Below are 13,796 nucleotides of genomic sequence, written 5' to 3'. Positions count from 1 at the left end.
ATTATCTAAAAGTATGACTAGCAAACATCATGATCAAAATGAATTAAAGGAGGTTACCCATCTATTGGAAAACAATGCTAAGGGTTATTGGTGGGGGGTAATATTTTGTCATTCAAATGCAGCAAACGGCATTCTGAATTATTTAATCCATCTGATTTTTTGTACTATTCATTATTTTTCTAATTTTTCCCTGCTACTTCTGATTTTTTGTACTACTCATTATTTTTCTAATTTTGTCCCTGCTGTAAAATATACATGTGCTATATAACCTGTTACATATATAAGACGATTCAGGTGTTAAATGTGAATGAATAAACCGCTGTTAAAATTGCATCATGGGAGACAAAATGTACAAAGTCCCATTGAGTTAGAGGAAATTGTAGTATCTGAGAACTGTGACAGAAGAGGGCACAGTAGGAAAGACTGTATGATTCTAGAATGAAACAAAATAGGAAAATCCTAGTGGGAATAGAAATCAAGCTATAACAAAGTTAATTTTTTTTGAGTGAATGTTGACAGATTGTGAAGTGAATGTGTCAAGACTCCTTGCCCTAAGAAGAATTGACTACAGTGGTGAAGAGGATTATGGAATGGTAGACTCTTACAAGTTATGTGTCATTCAGACACAAAGGGGCGTATGTTGGAGACAACATGAACAATGCACGTATCATAGAAATCACTGAGATATATTGAATTATGAGATAAACCAGATACAAGACTGTGTAAAACGTATTTTGCAGTCAGGCCTGTGTTCTTTTGTGTGATGTCCCTTGTTTTAGTGATAAGGCAGAGGTTCATCTACATACTGAATGAATATTGGCCCTAAAGCCTAATGGAGGATATAGGTGTACACTGTGAAAATCTTGAATGAATAGCCTCTGTCCTGTTTGTGACCCATCATTATCTACATATGTACACAACTCCTGTGGGTTTCCATTATAAGCCAGTGGTCCTGAGATAGACATCCTGTCTTCGGCCTATGGATATGTATATTGATATACAATGCCTGTGGTGTTTGGGTGATAAACCATTGTTCTTTGAATGGACATGTTGGAGCCAGCCCAAATTGAGTTTAACCTGTCCTACACAAGAACTTTCTTCCCAAGTATGAGGATGCCATCTGCAAGAAGGTGATGATTACTGCAGCCAATGATAGTGTTCACATTGCCAGAAGACGATTGGACATTTGCCACAGAAGATACCAGAAGCAAGGGTGGAGTCATGGCTTGTATGTGGGTGTGGATGTGTATTGGTTTAATATATATGTAAGGATCAGTTATGATCCTCTCTCCTTCCCACATCCCAGTTTCCTCTACCCTCTCCCATTACCTTTTCCCTTTAATTTACCCTTGTCCCTTAGTTAGACTTCCCTTATGTATGTCATTGTAAATACCCTGTTTGTAATAAACCCCCTTTTAAAGATCCAGTAGTTCTTGTTAATTAGTATTAACTGGCACCCCAAAACTCAGCAGATTCTACAACTAGTAATTACATGTAGAGTGTATATACCGTATCTGTGTATACCAGTAATTACATGTGGGGTGTATATACCGTATCTGTGTATACTAGTGATTACATGCAGGGTGTATATTCCATATCTGCGTATTACTGTCAGGCAGACAAGGCGGAGATTAATGAGCTGTCAGGTTGGGAGGGTGGAGACTAAAGAGCTTTCAGGCAGGTAGGGTGAAGATTGGAGAGCTTTCAGTCAGGCAAGAAGGGCAGTGACTTGAGAGCTGTCAGGCAGGAAGGGTGCAGACTGGAGAGCTGTCAGGCAGGTAGGGCAAAGATTGGAGAGCATTCAGTGATAATGTGTTCAAACTGTAAAGCAGTGCGGAATATGTTAGCGCTATATAAAAAATAAAGATTTATATTCTTATTATTCAGTCAGGCAGGAAGGGCGGAGACTGAAGAGCTTTCAGTCAGGCAGGAAGGGCAGAGACTGAAGAGCTTTCAGGCAGATAGGGTGCAGACTGGAGAGCAGTCAGGCAGGGAGGTCAGAGACTGGAGAACAGTCAGGCAGGAAGGATGCAAACTGGAGGGCTTTCATGCGGAGACTGGAGAGCTGTCAGTCAGGTGGAGATTGCATACAGAAGACAAATTAGCTTTGTTGCTTATTGCAACATGTATTTTCAGTACAGCAGCTTTATCAGGTCTAAGATCTCTATAATGTATGCAGTTTATATTGTGAAATCTGGAGATGGATTCGCTTTGAGTAGAAGTTTTAAATTAAAACTTCATTTTTATAAACTTCCTGACATATTTTTTTCATTTCCTCATGTTGACTAGGGTAGATTATCTGCTTGCTGTCAGTGAATAAGGACACTTGTGTCCGCTCTGCAGTGATCCTGTGCTGGGAAATACATTGTTTCCAGTCTATAGACAGTGTGGACGTCAGACTGATACATTGTATCCAGCTTCCTGAGAATCCTCCGCCATGACTGGATGTAATGGGAGATCCCAGTGCACTGGAGCAATAGACTCCAACCCCCATCATCCTCATCCATCCGCAGGGATGATACAGAGATCACTTTTGTGTCGTGCCGCATCTTCCTGAGTCGTCCACTCCGCGCTCCCCAGGCCTCGCCATTAGGGATCTTTAACCCCGTGTTCAGACGTCCTTGTGAGAAGCCGCCCTGCGCCTCGGTAACAGCACAAGCAGCCGGAAATGTTCAGGGTTTTTCCCTTCACTTAGAAGTCTTGAGAGATGAAAATAAAATAGATTTTAATGTGTTCTCGTGGCACAGCACAATAAACCGCACGCCCGGCTTTATATTCTCCTGAGTGCCCTCCTAAGTTGATGTAATGTACGAACCTCCAGAAGTCATTGTCGCAGGCGATCAGCCGAGCTCCGTCCATTACCATTCATTAGGGTTTACAGCAAGCGCATGTCGGACGGTGAACTCTGCACCAGCGCGGCACGGACACGTTCTCTGTTTACCGAATTAATTTCCTGCCCGCTGCACAGCTCTGGCCATATAACAAAATGTAGTGTCCTACAGAGGCTGGAGGATCGGCCTTTTAATGCTACATCGACCTTCAGACATTCAGGTTTCGCCAAGGAGATCATAATCTAAAAATGAGACATCAAAATGGGCTCTGAGCCTTAATGCAGGAAACGGCGCAAGGTCCTGGGTGATGCGGACACATCAGGAGCTCACACAGGGGAAAGGCCGGGAACCAAGAACAAGGAAAGAAACTTTAGAAGTGAAATAAATAATTCACATTCTGATTTTCCTTTCCTCATATTAGAAAGAGGAAAAAGATAAAGATGGCAGAAAATCGGGGACGTGTCGCCTATGGGGGTGCTTCTGGCTGAACCCATAGGGGTTGCACCTTTTGTAGGGGGCTCTAGTTCAGCTTGCCTCTCCATAGCCTCCATAACTTAGGTTTGGGCCGCTGATCTCGCAGGATAGGTGGAAGAAGGCGTCCTATCTTGTGATGGAGCGGCACGTTTTATCCGGGAATAACGCTGGGGCAGGAGCACTTTTACCGTCTCCCGGGTTTGGTCATATTTGGACAGAAAAGTTTATTAGTAAATTCTCTACAATTTGATTAGGAAGAGATCTGAGGATAATTCCCCCTCCCTGGACAGCCCCTCTAATCATATTTTCTTCCTCCTAATAAACAAATGGATAAATGAATGCTGCAATTAATAAATGACTTCTTCACGGATGTGACTGATGACATCGACCTCTGCAGCGTAAAGGACAGCGCCATTCTGCTAAATCACATAGTTCCCCCCTCCCTTGCCAGCAGGCAGACCTGCGCCCCAACGTCTCCATCCGGATAAAGAAAATGGGATGTTTACGGACCGTCCGGAATCTAGCACTTTATTAAGGAACATATTTTATTAATGATGATGTTTTTAATTACAGAATGTGCGCATTGACGCTGCGAGCCGTAATTTACACACAGGAAATAAATGCAATATGTATCTTAAGTAATTGAAATTGACTATATTTATCTGGATGGAAATTGTGAGTAATTCAGTGTCATAAAGAAATGATCATCCTGCTTATGTTTATGCCAAAGGGATGGCTGTGAACGGTGAGCCGACACATCACGTGACCCACGCCGGAGATAAAGCAGAGCCGCATCAGTTACTGTCAATGATGCCACAGCAAAAAGTAATGGACCCCTATACAATGCACTAAACATTAGTGATGGGCGAGCACTAAAATGCTCGGGTGCTCGTTGCTCGGGTCGAACATATTGTAATGCTCGCGTGCTCGACCCGAGCAACGAGCCCAATGTAAGTCTATGGGAAACTCGAGCATTTTTGCCTCAGCCCCCCCCCCCCGGAGGTCTTTAGAGGGACTAGAAATTGTGGAAATAGATGGGAACAGTGCACAAATGGGAACAACATGAGAAGGCCGCTGAAACATTTGACTCCCAAGTCATTGCTGTGAGCAATGTTGTCACAGAGTCTTACGCCACTTTTACAGACTCACAATAAAACATACGAAAACTAAACCAAAATGGATTTTTACCCTTCGCCACGACAGCACCCCACATGAGAGGGATCCGCCCATAGGAACATGAAACCTACAGAATAAAAGGAGGCGGTCCCCTCTCCTCAGTTTAGCTTTCCTGTTCCTATAGGAATCCGAAGTTACCTGCAAAAGAGGATTCCTGGGCCATGCATCCGCCTGTGTGGGTTCTGTGAGACCAGCAGGGGCTGCAGCGCCTGAAGCAGCGGCAGGGGAGCCCGTGCTTGCAGCCTCCCCCCTCGTCTGGTCAGCGATCCATGGTCCGGGGCCAGGGGTGGTCTGCCCGGCTCCATGAGGGTGTGTGCGCTGCAGCAGCCGGCTTTCAATCCTCCAGCTGCCACATGGTAAGGAGAGCGGCGCGTCTAACCCGGAAGTAGCCGGAGCACTTCCGGGGAGGCTGGGGATTCGGCGCCAGATTCAAAAAGCGGCGCTGCCGTCGGCCGGTGTGTGTAAGTATGGCTTCACCAGCCGATGATGCGCACGTGTCAGCAGCGGAACAGCGCCCTCCCAGCAAGGAGAGAAGCGCTAAGAGCAGCACCAAGAGTGGTGGTCGCCCCCCAGAGAAGCGATCCACCGCCAGACAAAATGTCAAGGACCCTTTACCAATGACTCCGCCTCCAGAACCGGTACCTTCAGTTTCACTGGGTGAGTTTTTAAAAAAATTGTCTTCCTATATGCTGATATATGTTACTCCTGTGTCCCTCTCCTTTTAGACTAAGAAACGGACACACAAGTCCAAGCATAAAGAATGCGCCCTCTGTACACAGCCTCTTCCGGACTCTTACGCTAAGAGGTTATGCCCACAGTGTATCACTCTAACCTTACGTCAGGAAAATGTAATGACACCTGCATATGTAAGAGCCATAATTCGGGAAGAGATGCAGGGTTTGGTGCACACAAGTAGCTCCAGTACCCGCCTACCAAGCAAGTCCCTGTCTCCAGTGGACTCAGATTCTGAGGATGTACATAGATCCTCAGACAATTCTGGTTCGCAATCAAGTTCATCCGAGAACGAAGGGGCTCTTCGTCTACCTAACAGCAGTATAGATAACCTAGTAAAATCCGTCAGAAGCACAATGGGGTGCCCAGATGAAAAAGGGAAAAAATCGGCACAGAACATCATGTTTGCGGGGTTGGGACAGAAAAAAACGAAGATCTTTCCCCGTAATACCCACGATTAAAGACTTAATATAAAAAGAATGGGATAAGCATAATACACTCCTTGGTTTTCCAACGAACTGTGACCTCTGCAGCCAGCTTTTTCAGATGGGATTTTTTTTAATAATTCCACAAGGGCCCTCTGGTACTGCACCATATTAGTACACCTGTCTGCCTCTGGAATAAAAGAAAGTTCTCCTTGTATCGTGGGTCTTGAAGTGTCACCAACCAGTAATGTCTGTCACCCAAAATTGTGAGAATGCAAGGGTCACGGGAAAGACAGCATAACATAAACTTGACCATGCGTGCCATACTTCTAACAGGCAAGACTTCAATGTCCTCACCAAGAGGATGACTGACCATCCTTTTCTCCTCCCTGTCCTCAGACCATCCACTCTGAACAGATGGTATGACAGTTGTGCTTGTAGTACAGTCTATAGCGCATGAAAACAGCTCCTGTTCTCCTTTTCCTCTTTCTCAGTGTCAACCAATCCCTGCTGGGATGACATGAGGCTGGGCTGTGTGTAATCACCCTGTATGGTTCCTTGCTCCGTCTCCTCATGCTCCGCCTGCAATGCATCCTCTTTGTGAGCAAATAGCATTTCAGAACCCACACCACTCGCCATCTTGGTGGAGTCCTCAAAGTTTTGGAGGATAGTACATATGTCTGACATCCATGTCCACTCTTGAGGTCTTATGTGTGGAGTCTGAACTAAATGCCGATGGCTTTGTTGATACTGGTAGTCAACAACTGCCCTCTTCTGCTCACAAATCCTTTCCAACATATGCAGTTCCAACGTGTGAGGACATCACACAACAGTCGGTGAGATGGAAGCTGCAAACGCTGCTTAAGCATGGCAAGGGCGGCAGAAGCTGTAGCTGACTTTCTAAAATTGGCACACAGGCAGCGTACTTTCACAAGCAGATCTGTCAGCTCCGGGTAGCTTTTGAGAAACCGTTGAACAATGAGGTTAAGCACATGGATCAGGCATGGTATGTGTGTGCGCAAAGCCGCCACCAGGTTCAGGCCATTGTCACACATGACCATGCTTGGCTGTAGGTTCAACGGTGTCAGCCATAGATCTGCCTTCTCTTTCAGAGCTGTCCACAACTAGAGATGAGCGGTGTTCGAGTTGAACTGTTCGCCAATTTCAAATTCGAGCTGTTTTGGGCGGTGTTCGACGCTTTCGACGAACTCGAATAATTTGCTTAAAATTCGGCTGTTCGAGTTTCTGTTCAATAGCTGTTCGTTCACCAAAAGCCTAACTTGATTTTCACATTAAAACGGTTTATCAATGTTAATAGACTGTTTCAGTGTATAGTGGGCAGGGGATAGATTTGTGCTGAAATAATGCCGATCTCCTTTTTTTTTTTTTTTTTTTCTTTCCCGCATTTACAGTGGGGTGGTGCAGTCTCTCAGCCTATCAGCAGTGTGCACACACACACACCAAAGTGCATGTGATGCACACAAGCAAGGGCATGTGTTATTGGCTATGTCACATGTCCTTGCCTTATATGAACCAGCCATTTTCCCTGTCGCCACCATTTCCTCACTGCTGCAGCATAGTGTTAGACGGCACCGCTGCTGCTGTGGGCGCTATACAGTCTGAGTGTTTTTGCGAGCAAATTTTCAATTAGGTTTCGGGAGTTGGGACTAGTTGTAATATCAGCCCTTTTCAGGGTAGGTTACAGCAGTTCATAGCACTTTTTGCCAGGCAGGTCTTTGCCAGTGCTGTGCAAGTGTTTGTCACAGCATTTGGTATAAATCTAGCTCGGCCAATCCTTTTGGGCTAGTAGCATTGTCTGGTAGTCATCTATGTAGCCTGCCTGTGAAGCTAGCTACACCGCCTGTGCATTTAAATTTTTACTGCATCTAACCCAGTAAATCGTTTTGGGCCTGGTAGCAGTGTCTGCACGTCAGTGGAGTAGCCCGCCTGTGAAGCTAGCTACACCGCCTTTGTATCTAAATTTTTACTACATCTAACCCAGTAAATCGTTGTGGGCCTAAGAGCAGTGTCTGCTTGCCAGCGGAGTAGCCCGCCTGTGAAGCTAGCTACACCGTCTGTGTATCTAATTTTTTACTGCATCTAACCCAGTAAATCGTTTTGGGCTTGTGCCACAGTTTGGCCACTCAGCTCTGCTCGGTTTCCATCCATCTTTTTTTTTGTGCCAACAACTACAGAGTTGCCAATTTGCTAAGCACCAAAATGAGTGGCAAAAGGCATGCTGCTGGTGGAAAGGGAAGTAGGCGTGTTGGAAAGGGATAAAAAGGTTGTGTCTGTGGGGTAGGTGGTAAAGCAACAGTAACATCTGCAGAAGAAAGACCATCTTCCAGCCAAAGTAAGATGTCTACTTCTTTTCGTGGACAATCTGATATGATCCCTTTCTTACGAGCATTGCTACAAATTCCAGATGAGGCACAAAAACAGAAGGTGCTTGAATGGATATGAAGTGCTCGTTCAAGTGGGCTCTCCTCCACCTCAACTTCAACATCACAAATACTCCAGTCCTCAGAGGTGTCACCCCAATCACACTTGCTTCCTCACAGCTCCCAAGTCTCCAGCCGCCCATCTGAGTATGGGGTAACACAGATGGTTGAGTCTGCAGAGCTGTTTACTCATACTATAGCCTGGGAATCAGAGGTCTGCTCCAGAGCTGTGAATCCAGACGAGGAAATGATCTGCACTGATGCCCAGAATCTTTGTGAGTCAGATCCAGGCCCAGATGAAGAAGGTTCTGAGCATAATGTAGACCCTCATTCCCAAACTGTAACTCCTGTTGGTGGAGACAATGAGGAAGATGATGATGAGACAGTTACCTGATTGGAACGAAAACTTGACTTTTTGGTCAGGGCAGGAAGAGGTTGGCTCTGAGGACGACGGGTGTGAGAACACACAGGGTGATGATGATGGTGATGAGGTTGGAGACCCCACTTACTGTCAACCCGCAGTCCGCCAGTCCATGAGGTCAGCAGAGAAGGTGCAGGAGGGATGCTAGTGATGACAAGGTTAGGCTGCGCCTTCCTGGACAGAGACGGAGAACTGGAAGCACTTCAGCAACTGCATCCTCAACCACAACTGTGCCTCTGAGCACAAGTCGTGGTGGCTCTTCAGGTCACATGGGCTCTAAGCCTTGCATAGCCTGGGCATTTTTGAGATTGCAAAGGATGACCCAACTCATGTTGTCTGTAAGATTTGTCACCAAAATCTCAGTAGAGGCTAAAAAATGAATAGTTTGAGTACTTCATGCATTAACCGTCACATGGATATGAGGCATAAGTTACAGTGGGAAGCTCACTGTGCTACAATGCAGCCTAGTGGGCCGGGCCAACCACCGTCTGCCCCATCAAGTGCATCCGCGGCCTCTTCATCCTCTGTGACTGTGGAGACAGCAGTTGCACATGGTTTTGGACGCAGACCTTCCACCTCTTTACCCGCAACAGCCAGTGTGATTGGCAGGTCGTCAGTAGATTTGCAAGTGGAAACGGGGCCTAGAACGATCCTTGAGGAACTCCAACAGTAAGGGGAAGATGAGAGGAAGAGGAGCCAGCAAAAGATAGTGAAGGAGCGGTCAGAGAGGAAGAGAACCAAGAGAAAGGTGTCCTTGAGACCGATGGAGTGTAGCATAGTGAGGAGGAGCTGATGATCCACAGTATCGAATGCTGCGGAGAGATCCCAGAGAATAAGCATGGAGTAGTGACCATTAAATTTAGCTGTTAGTAGATCATTAGAAACTTTAGTGAGGGCAGGTTCAGTAGAGTGTAAAGAGCGTAAACCAGGCGGGAGTGGACCAGGCATTCGAGGAGTTTAGAGATGAAGGGGAGATTAGAGACAGGTCTATAGTTAGCTGCACAGTTTTGGTCGAGGGATGTTTTTTTTAAGTAAAGGATGCATGATGGCATGCTTAAATGAGGAAGGAAAGATACCAGAAGAGAGAGGTTGAATATTTTTGTTAGGTGAGTGGTGACAGCAGGGGAAAGGGACTGAAGAAGATGTGATGTTCGGCGCACCTAGGGCACTGCTGTAGGAAACGTGTTTGCAGCATGTGCCAGGGTTATCACCTGTGCTGTGTTATTATTATTATTATTTATTGTTATAGCGCCATTTATTCCATGGCGCTTTACAAGTGAGGAGGGGTATACATAATAAAAACAAGTACAATAATCTTGAACAATACAAGTCATAACTGGTACAGGAGGAGTGAGGACCCTGCCCGCGAGGGCTCACAATCTACAAGGGATGGGTGAGAATACAGTAGGTGAGGATAGAGCTGATCGTGCAGCGGTTGGTTGATCGGTGGTTACTGCAGGTTGTAGGCTTGTCGGAAGAGGTGGGTCTTCAGATTCTTTTTGAAGGTTTCGATGGTGGGCGAGAGTCTGATGTGTTGTGGTAGAGGGTTCCAGAGTAGGGGTGATACGCGAGAGAAATCTTGTATATGATTGTGGGAAGAGGAGATAAGAGGGGAGTAGAGAAGGAGATCTTGTGAGGATCGGAGGTTGCGTGTAGGAAAGTACCGGGAGATGAGGTCACAGATGTAAGGAGGAGACAGGTTGTGGATGGCTTTGTACGTCATGGTTAGGGTTTTGTACTGGAGTCTCTGGGCAATGGGGAGCCAGTGAAGGGATTGACAGAGGGGAGAGGCCGGAGAATAGCTGGGGGACAGGTGGATTAGTCGGGCAGCAGAGTTTAGAATAGATTGGAGGGGTGCGAGAGTGTTTGAGGGGAGGCCACAGAGCAGGAGGTTGCAGTAGTCAAGACGAGAGATGATGAGGGCATGGACTAGGGTTTTTGCAGATTCTTGGTTGAGGAATGAACGGATTCGTGCAATATTTTTGAGTTGAAGTCGGCAGGAAGTGGAAAGGGCTTGGATATGTGGTTTGAAGGAGAGATCAGCGTCAAGGATAACCCCGAGGCAGCGAGCTTGTGGGACTGGGGAGAGTGGGCAGCCATTTACTGTAATGGATAGGTTCGTTGGGGGGGTCACGTGAGATGGGGGAAAGATGATGAATTCTGTTTTGTCCATGTTAAGTTTCAGAAATTTAGCGGAGAAGAAGGATGAAATAGTGGACAGACATTGAGGGATTCTGGTTAGTAGGGAGGTGATATCTGGTCCAGAGATGTAGATCTGTGTGTCATCAGCATAGAGGTGATACTGAAAGCCATGAGATTCTATGAGCTGTCCCAGGCCAAAGGTGTAAATGGAGAAGAGCAGGGGCCCAAGGACTGAACCTTGTGGGACTCCGACAGAGAGGGGGCGAGGTGAGGAGGTGGTGTGTGAGTGGGAGACGAGTTGTTCTATGTAGAGGAGGTGCAGTTTCATCCAGGGACTTTGCAGTGTTTCATTGTAATGCTTCAGTGCAGAATCAGGACATGAGAGGGAGGAGATGGGGCAAATGATGACTGCAAATTCTTCATAAGTTTCTGGGTGTTAATGGCCTGTATATTTCTATAAGTGTGGAAAGTGGGGGTTACTTGAGCGGGCTGGCAGTTCTTGATAGAAAATAAAAGAAGGTTGTGGTCAGAGAGGGGAGTTTGTGAAATTATCCACTGAGCAAAGCCGGGAGAAGACCAAAGCGAGGGAGTTTCTGTCTTCATGCGTAGGAGAGTTGGTAAGCTGTGAAAGGCCGAAAGAGGAGGGGATGTTGAAATCACCCATGATGAGGGTGGGGACGGTACTTGGGGGATAACCTGAAAGGTACATTTGGGTGAAAGGAGCAGACCAATGCCTCTACCTGCTCTGTTGTCCGATCTTGGGGTATGAGAAAAGTGCAGTTCACCGTATGAGAGAGCAGCAGCAGCGGTGGTGTCTGACTGCTGGATCCAGGTTTCAGTAAGAGCCAGGAAGTTAAGAGAATTAGAAAGGAAGAAGTCTTGGATGAAGGAGAGTTTATTACACACTGAGCGAGAATTCTAAAGGGGACAATTAAGAGACAGAAGGCATGCAGGGAATATTAATAAAGTTAGAGGGGTTTGAGTGTAGCAGTTGAGGGGTTTGACTTACTATAACATGGGGGGCCGGGGTTGGGAGAGATATCTCCTGCGACTAGGAGGAGGATAGAAAGAGTGAGCAGATAGTTAAGTGATTTGTGAGAGTGCCTCTTGTGTTGGATGGTGGGACTGAATTGATCTGTGCTGTTTAGCAACATGAAGTGCATGAGTGTTGTACATAGAGGAGAGGACAGAGGGGCCAATATGGATGGAGTTTAAAGAGTTAAAGCAAGGGCGGTGGATGTGTGTGACTTCAGCAGCCAGGATATAAATGATACATATGCATATGGCAAATATTTGTTGTAATCCAAATGTAATGGGAGTAGGTTTGTTTAATTACCTGTCTCAGATTAAGATGCAAAAAAATTATTCCTGCCCACTGATACCTGGGGCTGTGTATATACAGTAAATATCTGTAATAGGCGGCAGCAGACAGTATTGGAATGGACCCTCTTGCTGTATGCTATGAAGTATGCCACATACAATGCTTACCTAGCACTGATACCTATATACACCATAATTAGTCCTCAGAAGGACTGTTGGTTTAGATAGATTTGTGTTTTCAATATGGTATACCCACACTCACTTATACACCACCAAATCTGACCCTATCTCAGCAGCAGCTCTCGCTACACTGCCAAAGTCCGGAGCTGACTGTGCCGAGCATGGCTGTGCCAGGTCTGACCTGATGACGCTCCAGGGCAAGCCAATCACTGTAATCCCACAACCAACATGGCTGCAGCATTACTGTGTGTGACAATCGCTGCATGTTGATTGGTGCTCTAAAGACCGTCAAACATGCAGGGAGAGTACCCGAACTCCTGCCTAACAACCCCAGAAATGCTCGGTACTCACCGAGCACTAAGCACTTTCGAGCATTCTCGCTCATCACTACTGAACATGTCTGAGCTGAACTTTCCTGGAGTCGCCAAGCAAATATCTCCGACCTCTGTAAATGATGGGGGTTATATATATGTGAGGCTGATGAACTGACATGAAATGTGGCATCATTCTCATCTATCATCACTGTTCCATAATGGCTAATATAAAGAAAGTAAGGTTCCAGCAAAGATAAAAATGTCTCCTTTCAGCAGCCGCCTGACCCCAGCAGAAACCTAACCACCTGAGACAGGAGATGAGCTGTCATTTCAAAGTCACATATTCACTATTACTCATCACTCCATGTCTAGGCTATTTACCATTCAGGATGCTGGAAGAGCTGGGAACAACCCCCGTGGAGCCGTACCGGTGACCATGTTGCCTATTAAATGCAGCAGCACGTAATTATACATCTGATGAAATCTTAGATTTGTCCCATGCAGTCATTTCAGTAGCACTGGTCTTCATGCAGCGATGAAGGCGACAGTGCAAGAGGCGGGTGCGGCAGGCGCCCTCCAACCAGGGCAATAATTTCCATTCTGTGCTTATTATTTGCTACGAGAGGTTTATTACAAACTGCAGGATTATAATGTATCCAAAATTCCGATATTGTAATAAATGGCAGCCATTTAAAGTCAGTGTGGTCACTGCGCAAATAATGAAGTCTAATTAGTTAATTTAGTGTTTGAGGAATAATTGGCGTGCAGCGAAGGGGCCCTAATGGCGGTTAATCAGAAGAGTATTGAAACAATCCAATGGAGGAGCCGTCAGGTGCAGAAACCCACACAAAAGTCTATAGAGAAGTGTCGCCGCTCACTCCGACACTGGATTATTCGCCACCGCCTCACTGAGCACGACTTTTGTCGCAGCCCTGGATTCTATAGACGGCCAAGTGCGGGGGGGAGAACGGCGAGGAGGTTCCTTGTGAGATACAGAACATATAATTATGTTTATTGAGAACAAGACGCCGGGGGAAAATGGAGCCAAACTGAATTAATAGAAGTATACTTAGCGTAATTTCTACCGTTAATTGGCTGCCTGCTAATCGCCCAAATGTCACGCAGAACGTCTCGCCCATCGGAGATGCCAAGAAAGCCACAACTTGTTGGGTCTCTTTTTACTGAAACTTTCCTAAAGTTTATTTCTACTGTATACTATTGGAGAAGGAAGGGTTAAAAGCGATTTCATTAATTAGATATTAGGAATCCTCTTGAACATCAGGGACTTGAATGCGAGCGGCTCGGCGATCGTGTATGACCGCAGCGCCATATTGTGACTG

The sequence above is a fragment of the Ranitomeya variabilis genome, chromosome 2 (genome assembly GCF_051348905.1).
Source record: "Ranitomeya variabilis isolate aRanVar5 chromosome 2, aRanVar5.hap1, whole genome shotgun sequence".
NCBI lineage: Eukaryota > Metazoa > Chordata > Amphibia > Anura > Dendrobatidae > Ranitomeya > Ranitomeya variabilis.
This window is presented reverse-complemented; position numbering follows the sequence as displayed.